Source organism: Protopterus annectens, chromosome 3.part0 (genome assembly GCF_019279795.1).
Source record: "Protopterus annectens isolate FY-2018-M chromosome 3.part0, PAN1.0, whole genome shotgun sequence".
Classification (NCBI taxonomy): Eukaryota; Metazoa; Chordata; order Ceratodontiformes; family Protopteridae; genus Protopterus; species Protopterus annectens.
Window position 1 is genome coordinate 1,374,241,656 of NC_056731.1, and position 15,111 is coordinate 1,374,256,766.

A 15,111-nucleotide genomic window follows, 5' to 3' on the forward strand; every position below is an offset into this window, starting at 1 on the left:
CTAATCCCCTTTTCTTTCTTTTCTACCCTCTTCAATCTCTGTCTTTTTTTTTTTTTTTGCATTTCAGTTGATGCTGGATATCTACTGGAACCAAGTGGACCTGCAGAAGACACCCACAACATAGCCCTCTCCCAGGCCTGCACTGTCATTGAGAGTGTCCTTGGACTCCTGAAGAGTTGTTCTAGGTACCTGAATGCCTGGGAGTGCACTTCAGCATGGGCAAACTACTGAGTATAGGATGTTTATTTCCTGCTGCATTCTGCACAACAAGAACATGCACCATTCTGATGGTGAAGTGACCTATGCTGTCACTACAGCTCCCCACTCCAGTCCCATTATGACTAATGATGACTAACCTGTAGCAGTATGAAGGGACCCCATGTGGCAGGCTCGTGAATGACATACAGATGCACAGGTAAAGAGCCAGCATCTAGTCCAAAACTATGGACCATGGCATTCAGGTTAGTGTTTCCTTTCTTGTGAAAAACATATGGAGTATATTTGATGCATGCAGTAGTATAAGTGAACTGTGCTGTGTGGTGTATAGTCTACTGACACATGCATCAGACATTCCTTCTCATCTCATTCCTTCTCATATTTAAATAATAATAATATTTTTTCTTTTTATTTCAGAATAGGTAATCATATTATTGTTTGTAATAGTCATGCCTGAATGTTCACTGACTGCTGTTCAGTGATGTTGTAAGGGGTTCATGTCAGTTGATCGACAGTTCATTTGACTGACATTCATTTGGTCGACAGCTCATTTGGCTGACAAAAATGTATAGGTGGGGGGCTTCGCCCCCCACACCCCCTGATGTGGGGGCTGTGCCCCCCACACCCCCCCAACTATATATAACAACTCCACGGTCGCACAACAGTGGGAAGGGGGGCAAATCCCAGGTTTTTGCCTTGAATACTTTTTGTCAGCCAACTGACCTGTCGACCAAATGAATGTCAGTCAAATGAACTGTCGATCAACTGACATGAACCCGTTGTAAGACATCACAATCAGTACTAATCACATTTTTAACTGTTTCGCACAATAAATTCTAGTGAGGTAGTTTACCTACATATGCACGTACTGGATGTCCTCAAGTGGTTCAATTAGTGACTTTCGGCTTTTCCTGGTTAGGGGTCGTAAAAGGTGTTAACTCAGTATTTAATATGACTTCATACCTTGCATTTAAATTAAAATGCATCATATTGTTTTTTATATGATGTAGTGTTTCCTCACCTTGAAGTATGTTATCTGTTGAGGTACTGCAGATCAGATTATACTATTTTGTCATGCACCATAATTTGTGGGCTCAGAAACAAAAAATATAATTTGCTCAGTGGTGACAGTGAAGTGGCAGCAGTGTTTGTTTACATGGCAGGGTACTCATTTTAATCTGTAATTTTCTTATTAGTGTTTCTCTGAAAACCTGTGCATTACTATTTAGAAGTTGTAGGCAACTGGCAGCTATGCAATGTTAGTGCATACAGCATTAATTGTGTTAATCAGTACAATCTTATGCTATGAATGGTGTACACATTTCTTTCTACAATTCAGAGAGGTTTTAAGCATTACCATTACAGGAATAAAATGCATGCAGTTGAAAAGTGTCATTCATAAGTCCCCCTCCTTTTTTTTTTTTTTTGAAATAAGTTATACCCTTTTGAGTTAAACATTCACCTGTGTTTCTGAAGGTCATAAGTAAGTAAGAGAAATGTCCACTTGATTCACAGTAGGACAAGGTCACATGTGTCATATACACCTCTCCTAAAGATAGACTAGGTAATGCTGAAAGTGATTTTAAAGAGCAGCTGCCATGACAGCTGGATGGTGAGTGGGTCTGATGTCATGACCTGCTTGATGCAGGTGATCCTGCAGACACTGGTCTGACAGTGCTATGGGACCATGACCAGGACCTGGAATGAGAGGTTATGCTAGGTGTAGATGTCTGAAATCTGTTTTGCTTGTTCCTCCCATACTAATTACAGTGCTTCTTGAGAAGCACTAAAAGTGTCTTGTGATTTGCCCCCAAATTTCCAGACAGTACCATACTCCCTTCCCCTTCTAAGACTGACTCCTGCTTTAGTCTGGTAAGTCCTAACTAATTTATGAATGGACGCAGCCAGGGATGCTTGGTGTGCCATCATACTGCTCTTCAGTGTGATCATTGCATTATCCCCACACTCTGCCATTTCCATGTAGTACTGGAAATCCTCAAGTACATCCTGGAGGACTGACAGTTTCCAGCTGACTTGCTATGGCAATGCTCTGAGCCCTAATAATGTCATGGCATATTTGCTGCTGGGCATCCAATGCTTTACTTGTTTCCTGGGGTAGCTGTAAAAACTTCTTGTGCCTGACTCCTCTTTGTAAAAGTGTCACTGTGGACATTATAGCCTCTATTTAATGTAATCTTTCCATGTCAGCATTCAATTTTCTATATAAATATATATTGTTTTTAATCCAACCTTCCTGAGCAGACAAGTGTTGCAGCTGCAGACATTCATAATAGCCAGTGTCACACCACCTCTGATTATTCCAGTTCCATCATCTTCTATTGTCATATTCAACCCCTTGGATGGAGAAGAGATATTCCTTATTTGGTGTAATAGGTTAATTGTTGGTGTCCCCTTCCCCCAAGTACTGCTACAGGCAATTGCATTCTGTCTCACCTTGCATGTAATATTTCCTACCATATCATTTACCCTCTTCTTGCACTGTGTTAATGTGTGGTTTCTTCCAATGACTACATTAATGTCCAGGACAGCAGGCTTTTGTCCTCTCAGCTTGCTTGGGTCCCCCTTTACCAACAGACATTTACCATATGTTCTAACAGCTGCAGTGAGATGTCCCTCTGCCCATCCAGGGACATCTTCAAAAGGTAGAGGCAGTGGCAGTGGGCTGCAACACCCTGGTACATGGTAGCCTGGCAAGCCTCACTGAATGGGAGTTTTGGGACTTGGTTGAGGATATACTGGAGTAGGTCATGGACAGACAGATTCAGCCAGTTGAAGCTTTTCTTCAGTGGGTTCAAGACACATTGTCCCAGTTGGTGCTGACTATCACACCAACACAGGCCCCTTCCCCCTCAACATCAAGGTCCTCCACTGAAATACCATCTGGTAGTGGAAATGTTTGAGGGTCTGTGGACTGAGGACTCTTGCTGGTGCCACTCCTTATCACTCTTGTTCCCTTTGCTTTCTCTTGCACCCTGTTACCAGTTTCCTGCCCACAGTATCATCTTATAAAAAAATCTTGAAAAAATAGGTCTACCCCCATCAAAACAGTGCTCCTCCTCTCACACCTCCTCCAGCATTACCCTGTTGATGTGTTACTGCTGTGCATCCCTTATTTCTTGTGTCTTCTCTTTTCAGTCTTTGCTGTCTCCCCATTTCCATTCTTTAAGCAAATCAACAGGGTGCTCACATAAGGATACTCCTATATAAAACATCGTATACCCTTTACTGTTTAAAATATTAATAATAATAGCTGTGTAGTGTTACACTTGCCTTAAGTCTTTCAAGAATGACTGTGCAAAGCCTCGTCCACCCACAATACCTGAATACTTATGAAGTAATACATAGCCTACATCTTTCATGTAGGAGTTTATTTGTACTTAATAGCCTACATCTTTCATGTATGATTTTATTTGTAATTAACTCAATGTTAGGTAATTAACACCATTGCAGTAAGAAGCTGTGTTTTTCAAAACACCTTCCCTTTTCCTTATTAAGTATGAATAACCTGTGCTTAGCCTATTTGCATATATGCATAGTGATGCTCTTCACGGATAACTGATGCATAGCCATGGAGTTATTTCACTTAGCATTTACTTCATTTCATAACTTACTCATGTAGCATGTACTGCTAACACCTTACTGCAGGATGGAAAACAACCCATTTTTATTACTTATCTTTTATTAATTTTGTTCTTTTGATTATACCTTTCCCAAGTCATGGCTGCACACATCATTTACATAGTAAAACCACTTATATGATAAACAAATGTCATGTCTGACAGAGTTTTGCAATAAATCCCCTCTGCACTTTTACAATCCTCTTCCAACATATCCCCTTCTTAGTTAGGACTTCTTTGTCTTACAATTCTTAATCTACCACTGTTAATTCCTCTGTTGTAATCATGTAATGTAGTCAACTATTTCATATACTTTTTAACTGTGCTTTATGCAAATAGGATGCAACACATGAATCACTACCTTTGTAATTAATCATCCTTATACCAATACAACGTGTACTTATTTTTGCAAATTTTGAATTGCTTTTTTATTAACTTTTACTCCTTGTATGTTGCCTTACAAAAGGACTGGTTATTGCCTGAAAAGGGTCACTTGACCAATGAACTTACAAAATAGACTGAAATAAATAAATAAATAAAATAATATATATATACCTTTGTAATTCCTGCCAAAATCACTTCTTATGTTCTTTTTTCAATGGATGAAGCACTGACTTATTCTTATGTCTTGCAAAGTTATTTATTTTAAATTGTCTTTAATAAGTTTATAGAATGGGAAATGAGGAATGCAGTATGGAAAAAGAAAATATGCATTCAAAATAAATTATTTTCCATTTACAAAAGAAAAAAGCTGCATGAAGAATAGCGTTAGTTGTAAACTGTCTGTATTGTTATTTGCTACAGGGTGTACCAAGCAGGTGCGGAAAACTAAATTAGAGGAGATAACGCAAACTAGCTAGTGAAAGTAAAATATATATTTTTTCAACATTATGATGAATCCTGGGGATAGAGCTGCTATACATTAAAACTCAACTGCTTCAATTTATTAAAGTACTGCTTCATAAGAGCAGTTTATCTTTTTTAATATGATATAAGCTATACCATTATCAAATATTAGAGAAGTCAAACCATATATTTTATATGTTGTAGGATTTGAGCAAGCTATTTCTTGACATTCTATTGGCCAGTAATGCATGTTGTAGTAAAGTTTATAATGTTTTCTTAGGTGAAACTGTAGTGAGGAAATTTTCTAGGCATCATATTATGCTAATGGTACAGTCTTCTGTCCAGATGGTACTCTTTGAGGAATGTTTACTGACTAAAGTCTAGCTTTTTTGCTGATATTTTACACTTTTGTTAAGTACTTATGTCATTTACAGGGAACTATAACACAGAACATATCTATTGAGATTAAATACATACACACACACACACACACACATATATATATATATATATATATATATATATATATATATATATTTTTTTTTTTTTTACTTAAAAGAATTGTTCCCAGAGTTGTAGGGATGGACAGCACATAACAGTTAAATATTTTATTTCTATATTTGTATTCAGAATATGCACAATAGAAACAAATAATTTTAGTTAAAGCTTGCTACCTATTAACAAGGATGGTATATACAATAAGGGTATGTGTGGTGCATTTTTATTTTAGCAGTACTACAAGGGGCTAAACTGTCTAGGATTTGTAGGAAGGTAGTGTTGAAGTGTTGAACTGCAACATCTAATGGTAATATTTTTAGGGGAGACCAATCTATTTGTTGGAGTAGATGGTTGAATGTTTGGGTATTGATATTTCTTTTATTACGGATTAGACAGAAGACTGATTGTCTAGGTGGACTAAGATATGTCTAAGCAAAAGAGCTGGCAGATGATCACTGATACTGTTTGGGCATGAGGCATGAGGCATCTAGGCATGAGTGCGTGCATGTGTGTGCCCTCTGTGGAAGGTTGGGTGCCAGGCTGGCAATTCAACACCATAAAAACTCCACTGCCAATCATGAGCCGAGAGGTGATCTGCTGTGGCAACCCTTAACCGGGAAAAAGCCAAAAGAAGAAGAAGAAGAAGGTATATAGATACCTACAATGATCAAACTCTTGTTTTTATTAATGTTAAGTTTAGTGAGAGGAATTTCAGCATTATTAAATGAAGGAAGATTAGTGTTAATAAGTTCTAGTGTTAAATTTTATTTGAATATTATGGCTACACCACATCCTTGTTTAATTTGACTGTCAAATTTATAAATGTTGTATCCAAGGGGTAGGATTTCATCATTTTTAATATGTGGTTTGAGCCAAGTTTCAGTCAAAATGGTAATGTTAGGAGAGTATGCATCTAGTAGAGCATGGAGATCATAAACTTTGTTTAGTACGCTTCTTAGGTTTATATTAAGATAGTGTCCTTTGTGATAAGAAGGAATGATAGGGGAGTTAATTGGGGGGTGTATAGACGTTATGTTTTGAGTGGGTTGAGGGCCAGGGTTGGGATGGATATCACCAATCAACTGTAGTTTTGACAATATGCTGAGAATTGTTTTTATGTATTTATACAATAGCTTATGCTTTGTTAAGCGAGGCTCAGCTTTAGAGTTGAATTTATCGTATTTGCGTAGAAAGAAGGTTGTGTGAGTAGTGTTATGAAGACTGGGTATAATATAGAGGTTATAAAGGGAGTGTTTGGGATGGGCAATAGTAGCTGTGGAGTGGAGGGGTATATGAAAATTGGTAGGGGTATGAAAGCATGTAAGACAATAAAGAAGGATAAGTGTGGATACATTGAAAGTATGAAGACATAGGATTTTTTGAGAGGAGTGTTGGGTTAATAGTGACAGAGGCAACATAGTGTGTCTTGAATAAATAAAAATAAAATTTGAGGGAGGAAAAAAGAAAGGAAGTAAGAAAGAGTAGTAATGTATATAGGTATAAGTTAGATGGTCTAGATAAATGTAGGATGGTGGAGTGAGTTGTGAAGAACAGAGGTGTTTTTATTATAGAAAGGGCAATTGAAAAGTCAATGTGTGCTGTGAGAAGAGAAAAAAAATGGAAGGGTGAAGGTTAAAATGTGGTTGGATAATTGTTGCTAAGATAAGAGGAGGGTCTAGTAGAGTGTGATTGGTTGTATCTGAAAGTAAGGTGTGGCTAGTTAGAGGTAAATGTGGGGGCAGCAGGAGCAGGTGAGAAATGGGAACAGGGAGGGGATCAAAGTGAGCCTGAGTGCAGCAAAGGGTAAATGGAGTGGGCAGAGCCAAGGACAACTGCACACAGTCAGAAACACTCAAGCAGTTGCTGTACTAAAAGCCAATGAAGGAAAGATAACAGTACAGATAAGTCAGCAACACAGAGAAAGCTTATATTTAAAACAAAACTATGTAAATTAAATATATAATAGAGAAAAAAATGTAAGCAAAGGGCTAAGGAAAGCTGGAGACCAACAACAAATAGCAGATATTAAGAGGGAAACAGCTAGGTAGGGGGTTCCAGTATCGTGCTCTCCTGGCAAGATAGCAAATATATTTAAGCAATAAATGGGCTAAGATAAAGATAAAACAATTAACATGCACAATAACTGTGCATAATTTATGTGCTGTATCCTTCTCTGTTTTATGTTACAGAGGATTATGGCATCCCAAGCATGCAAAACCACTTAAACCTCCTTTCAGTGTCAGTGAAAATTAAATGATAATCCAGGAGTTCGCCTTTCTGCTTGAGAGGGGACATGAGGATATGGCTGCCAGAATGCAGATTTGAAGCCCATTAGTGAATAATGTAAATGCAGTAGGGGGTCACACCATGACTTATGATCAGGTGGGTCATTGGGCAACTGATACGCTTTCATCAGCTTTGAGAAGAGCTGCAGTTGCCTGAGAACAGTTGGTTATAGGGGTGAGCTGCTCCTGAGCCCCCACTGGCACCAAATGAAGAGTTCCTGTCCATTGTCAGAGATCCCAACAGCTCAGTGGAAATTGCACATCGACATGTGATTGATGTTGTTGCTGATGTGTCTGGGAGGACAAATGTGTCCCAGGAGCATTTTCCAGGTAAGCTTACATATGGCAAGTTCTAGTTTTTCTTTTATAATAAAATATATCATTTCAGTAATACTTCCTGTTTTTTTCCCTATACCTATTGATAACTGTTAATAGACTTATATGACACAGTTGTTCCTTACACATGGGCTGTGGGTGGATGTGTCAGCCAACTTTCAGTTGCAACTATTCTCACAAGACATATAGCCGATTGTGTACAGTTCCCCTGTGTTATTCCCATTGTGATGTTTAACTGGCATCCTTTCCTTGCTTCATTTCTTCCAGAATCATCCTCCCTATAGTGTGTGGAGTCCATTCATCAGATATATGCAAACCAGATACTCCTGACATTTCTTTATATTCTCACGCCAACTGTCTTATCAATAAAAAGGGGCTGTTGCCATGGATATGAACTTTCCCACTATCTCCATTCCAGCTTTGTGGATATGGATATCCTGAGCCAATGAAGAAATTGCCTCATGTTTACTGACAACCAGCTAATTCTCATACAAACCGATATGGTATGTGAGAGCTGTATTTACACAATGTCACTGGATGCAAAGCTCTCACATAAAAGTTCTCCTAATGTCAATAAGGCTGTCAGTAGTACACATGCTGCACCTATCACACGCAACTCAAAGCAGGTATATAGACCCACATATGTTGAGGCACTTCACTGTAACCTTCTCAAAGCCCAAAGACCTCAAAGACAAACTACACATGACAAATACCATCAGCAGCCCTGAATGCACTCTTTCAAAACAACACCCACATCAACACATGCAGTCACATCTCATGGAGCCTCTACTTCTAAGTCCATAAGGCAAGTCACCACACAAGCCAACATTCTGATCATTAGAGACTCCATCATGAGACACACTGGTGTCCCTCTCACCAGGCTGAGTTGGGAGAAAGTCACAGTCATTTGCTTATCAGGGGCTAGGATCTGCCACATTATGCATGCACTCAAGTCATTGGACTACAAGTACCAGTATGACTCAGTCATAGTCCATGTGGGTGTAAATGACTTGAGACATACCTCCCTAGACCATATGAAGAGAGACATCAGGGAGCTCTTGGAACATGTGTCCCAGGCTGGTATGAGCCTTGCATTGACCAGAATTTTACCTTCTCCAAGGATGATGCCACAATATGAACAAAAGATGAATGACTTTAATAATTGGCTTAGTTGCTGGTGTCATTCTAAGGGAGAGCAATAATTGTCAGCATTAAAGGGGATGTTAAATAGACCACACTGCTTTGCTAAGGATGGTGTGCACCTCTCCCCTCTAGGCTTTTGAATATTAGCAAAAACATGGTCTTCCTCCATAGTGCCTTTTTTAGGCAATGCCAAAATGAAAGTACTTCCGACATAACAAATCAAAGCCAAGAATATCTAAAGGCATTCCTCCTCAATTCTAGAAGTTTAAATAAAAAACTGCACTCCTTAGAAGCTCCCCTCACCCTAGAGAATGCTTATGTCTGTGCAGTTACTGAGACATGGTTTAAAGCCACAGAGAGCACACCAGCAGTGCAAGGTTATAAAGCATTTCCCACATTTGGACCAGTTACTACACAGACAGGGACTAAAGGTGAAGGTGTCTAGATTTACATCAAAATAAATATACCTCAAGGCTGGTCAAACAGGACAATGCATTTAAGCTACTCCATGCTCAAATTACCGCAGGCAAAATCCAATACCACTTGCTTGCACAGTACAGGTCCCCCTCTATGACCCAGGAAACCCATACCATGTACTTAAACTTATTGGAAATACTCACCATCAAACCCCATAACATAATCATGGGTGACTTTAATTACCACACTATTAAATGGGAATCCTATATGACAGCAAACATACAGGCACAGAGATTTCTGGATTTTGTAAACACAAACTCCATGGACCAGATTGTTAATACACCAACCAGGGGTGAAACCATACTGGATCTGATCCTCACTAATATAGGAGAGTGCTGCACACCCCTTAGTGTAATGTCTTCTCTGGTCAGGTCAGACCACAAAATGGTATTCTTTGAGGTAAAAATAAAACCTGGACCCTGAACTAACCCTGGAATATTCAGGAACTACTCGAAGGTTAACTTCCTGCTATTAATTAATAATCTGGCAAAATGTGAAGCCTCTATAAACCCTGAGAAAACTGCTGCCTATGCAGAACTGTTCATAGAAACCCTATCCAAGTAAGTTAATAGGTGCATAGAGGCAGCTGTACCCACCAAGAAGTAGTACATTACTAACTCAAAAAACAAGTCACCCAAGTGGAATCACAAAATCAGTAGGCTGTATAACAAAAGGAAGAAAATCATGACAAAAATTAGGAGGTGTAACACCCAGCAGGATAAAATCACTCTCATCAAGGTAAACAAAGAACTCAGAGGACAAATAAAGTCTACCAAAGCCACATTTGAGGCAAATTTGGCCTCCCATGCCAAGGACAACCACAGGGCATTTTTTAGTTATGTCCACAACCTCAAAAGCAATAAGCAATTGTGTTCAGAGTTCATTTAAAATGGAGCCACGTGTACTGAGCCAGAAGATATAGCAAACCTCCTGGCTGATAAATTCAGCTCCAACTTTATCCCTCACCCCCCCCCCCCAACCTTCCCTCAGGAAATACCATCAAATGTAACTCCCCCTGCTATCACCAGGGAACAGGTCCTTAATGTTCTCTCTAAGGCCAAGAACACTGCATCAATAGGTCCAGACAATATCCCAGGATGCCTCCTAAACAGCACAAAACATGACTTATCAGGACCGCTGGAATGGCTATTTAAGTGCAGCCTCAAAACAGGCTTTGTGCCTCATGAATGGAGAACAGCAGCAGTCATCCTCTGCACAAAGGTGTGCCACCTACAGACCCTGGAAACTACAGACCCATAAGTCTCACTAGTCTTATATGCAAAGCCATGGAAATAATTATCATGGAAATGATCAAAAATGATACAGTAAACGTCCAAACACTGGACCCAATCCAGTTTGGTTTAATCAAGGGCAGGTCATGCCTACTCATCCTAGTGGACTTCTTTGAGAAGGTCAGCAAAGCAATGGATGAGGGCAAAATAATTCACACTGCCTACCTTGACCTGGCTAAGGAATTTGACACAATACCCCACTTGGGCATTGTTGACAAACTCAAGAGGTTAGGTACAAATCCGTATGTCACCTGGTGGATAGCCGACTGGCTCACAGACAGGACCCAGGAAGTTACAATTAGGGAGTTCTCCTCTACAAACAGGCCAGTCACAAGTAGAGTCCCTCAGGGATCAGTCCTTGGACCACTCTTTTTTGGCATTTACTTTTCTGAAGTCAAGTCCAATGTCAGTTGTCTCTGGCTGACTAAATTTGCAGATGATTGCAAATTAGGAGCTGTCATTGAATCCCACTCCAACACAAATGTTCTCCAGGAAGGGCTGACACAGACAAACAACTGGTGTTAGAGGCATGGACTAAAACTAAATGCCAAGAAATGCATAATAATATCCTTCAGGAAGTCATCCATCCCTGGTAACTTTCATATTGACAACACACTCCTTAGAGCTGACCCAATAGTCATGGACTTGGGGACACACATAGACAGTAATCTAGCCTTTGGCCATCATGTGTCTACAGTAGTGAGGAAATCATTCTATGTTGTACAACTTATGAACAAAGGTATGGCATCTGTGTCCAAGAAAATCATTGTTCCACTATATTTGGCATTCATCAAACCTATCATTTAGTGCAATGCCCCCTTTGTTATGTACCTATCCAGTTATAGCCACCAAATGGAACATCCACAGAGGTTTCTCACTAAACGAATACAGGGCATAAGTAAAATGTCCTATGCAGACCACCTCAAGACCCTATGCCTGTATTTGGTCTCCTACAGGCTGTTGAGGGGGGGGGGGTCTATATTAGATACTCGAACTTTAGGAAGTTCGACTACCATATGGTTGACACCACATGATTGAACTTGCAAAAGTTTGAATAACTAATAAAAAAAAAATAAAACTGCACAAAACACCTACCTGAATGCTCTAAGCAGGGGGGCAAGCCCACCTGCAACCCAACACCCTTGGCTCTTTAAATATACCAACTCCGAGATCACACTACAGTGCAGAAAAGGGAAATCTTTCCATTCTGCGCCATACGGAGATCTACGTTACAACATTCGAACATTCAAAAATCCATTCATATGGTGCTAACCATATGAGATTCAGAATTTTGAATGTTTGAACATTCAATATAGACCTGTTGAGAGGAGATCTATGCCTGGCATATAGGGTATTATCAGACCCCACTCTAATGGACCTCCTGCATATCAGCAAAACAAACAGCACCAGAACTACCTGTTCTAAAGACCTAAACCTTGCCTGTGATATAAATAGGACCTGCTGGAGAGACAGGTATGTATCCCAGAGTCTAACCCCTCTCTGAAACAGGCTCTCCATCCATGTGAAGCAGAGTTCCTCCCTAACCCAATTCAAGTGTAACTTGGGCAATTGGATGGGAAACAGGAAATTCATCCATCTCTAATGGACACAGGCAACCTGTAAATGGTTCATCTCCCAGGCCTCTGCTTGTAAATGTTTCATCTTCCAAGCCCCTGGTTAAACTTATCAAGGGTACCACAACTTGTCAGAGATTTGAGACGCATGGCTAGGCTTAAAAAGGTCCTTGTGGTCATTAGTCTAGTAAACACCTATGAACCTACGAGTGTCTGTATTGCTGTACCATCTTCTATTGTGGAACCAGTGTTAGTTATCATATACATTTTTTAATATTTATTGTAGTATTAATTTTGTTTCTGTGTTTGTTGCTTATTATCACAGTGATCTGACAGTGGAAGTGTAGGACTCTTACCACCTGATGTCGGCGTATTGGTAGGCTCTGATGATGATGGTGGCCAAACAGAGGCACAGTCGGGAGGTGTAGAGGTTGAACCTGGCACTGAGGTTGACATTCAGCCATCCCCTGGATTTCCATCATTTGCAGTCAGCATGCCTATGTATACCTATTCCAATGAGCCCTCAGATATCAGAGAGGTGGAGGGTGAGACACTTGATCAGGTTGCCGGTTGACATTGGTTGTGGCCAAACTGTGGTCAAGGTGCCATGCAGCAGGGTTGTTAGGGGTGCTTGGAGGAGGCCTGCTGTCCACTCTCCACATTATCCTGGTGTATCATTAAGTGCCACTCAGCATATGTTAAAGGCCATTATGGAGGCACAGGCATGTTCCACTAGGGCCTCTGAGGAGATCTTAGGGTTGCAGATGTGGTACAGGCTGATTTGCATGATTGCCTCCACCTTGTGGCTGATTCAATGAATCAGATGAATGACATGATGGAACAGGCAGTGTCTGTGATGGAACATCTGCTAGGAGGGGGATAGCATCCACATGGAAGTAGATCAGCATCATCATCTGCTGTTAGCCAATGTGGCTGTGCCCAATCACACTCCCATAATGGAACTACTTCTACTGCTCCATCAGTGTCTGAGATGCTTATACCCAGACATGATAGGCTACAGGGTTGTGGTCCTGGCTGTCCTGGGTTTACTTGCTCCAGCAGACATGTGTCATGTTTAGGCAGTACCAGCATATCTGATCATGGGCAAGGACATGCCATTGCAACTCATGGTAGAGCCAGTTATCATGGTCAAGGGTGATGATGATGAACTGTTACCTCTACCATGCACGACTGACATCTGTCCAACATGCCAGGATGTAGAACTAGCATAGAGCTTGGCAGTGTTCTTGCTGAAACTCACACACAAGTTTCCCCTTGAGTTGCCATACACACTCACACACATAACAGGTACATGGATCATTCTTGAGGCTTACAGCTCATTCTGACTCATTGACCATTTGATAATTATTTACATTTCTGCCTGTCTTACTCACACATACTCACTGCCTTTTTTGTCAGCCTTGGCCTCCTGCCCCACCCCAACATCACCCTGTGCAAATGCTGATAACTGTGCCATATCTTTGTTTCTATCTTTTGGATTCAGGAATACATATGTCATTTTTCTGATGCACTGGGTGCATAGCTAACTGAGTGCTTAGTATATATGTGTTTGCGATGTTATCTTGAAAATTATACAGCTTTATCACAGGGTTTTGTATTGTGTGTATCACTAATGCATGAGGCCTCTTAGTTGATGGAGAGCACATCTATTGACATAAGTTACTCCTATGACATATTGATGTCCTTGCTGTAAAATTCACATGCCTTCTACTTAGGTACATTACCAAGTAACAGTATGCAAGGATCTGCCATTCATTTGTGTTCTTACCCATTTATTTTCCTGTTCCACATTCAACACTTACCTTGACAGTCCTGCAATTACAACTGGTTTAATTTGGGGCTGACTCTGTGTGATGCTAGCAGTACACAGCCATTGTATGGCTAAGTGAAGGTTGTGAGTATTGCCTTGTATCAATTTTACTACTTGTATTTGTACAGGATGAAAGTTGTACCCTTTAGATAGTCAGCATGTGTGCTAGCCATTGCTTCTTGGCCAGGGTGAGGACATGTTGTGCACGCCTAAATCATCCTATACCCAGAGTAGCAGGTGGTTCCCCATCTGAGTCCTCATCTGTGTGTGGCTGCAGTGATCTTGCCAGTGGTGGTGAGATGTGTGCCCCTACCCATGGTGTTCCTGCTGAAGCTGTTTTCTCAAGATAATATTATGAAGGATAGCACAGACAGTGAAAATGTCACCACATCGCCATTTATTGGAGGACTGTGAGCATACTACAGGATCTCTCAATGTATATAGGCACCAGAACCGTGACTTCAGCAGCCCAAAAACATGCTTTATGATATTTCTTGTTTTAGTGTAGGCCTCATTATAGCATTCTTTGGCGAGTGGGTATGCATTTCTGCTGGGTATCATCAGCCATGTTTCGAGTGTATGTGCTCCATCCTCCAATAAATGGCGTTGTGGGATACTCCCCAGAAAACCTCTGGTAAAGCTGACAGCTTTGCCAGATATGAGAATCATGGTAACTGCCGGGGTTGTCAGAACACACATTCAGGATGATACCCTTAGTGCTACACATAACCTGGCAGTTAATGAAGTGGAAGCCCTTTCTGTTTATGTAGACCCTTCCCTGTTCCTTGGGGGGGGGGTATTTTGATCTCAATGTGCATGCAGTCTATGGCACCCAAGACTTCAGGGAAGTGTGCTATGGGGTAAAAATCCTGCATAGTTGTAGCTTTGGCCTTGGGGGTATTGGAAAAATGTATATAGTCAATGTCATGCTGTAACACAGCATTCAGGAATTGATGTAGGAGCCTGGATGCTGGT

The 15,111-nt window shown here is 40.5% G+C and overlaps 1 long non-coding RNA gene across 2 annotated transcripts in view; it reads right to left on the reverse strand.

Annotated features, from left to right (window-relative positions):
- LOC122797305 overlaps positions 1 to 15,111 on the reverse strand; it is a 425,070-nt gene that overhangs the window by 309,091 nt on the left and 100,868 nt on the right. The window lies entirely within an intron of this gene.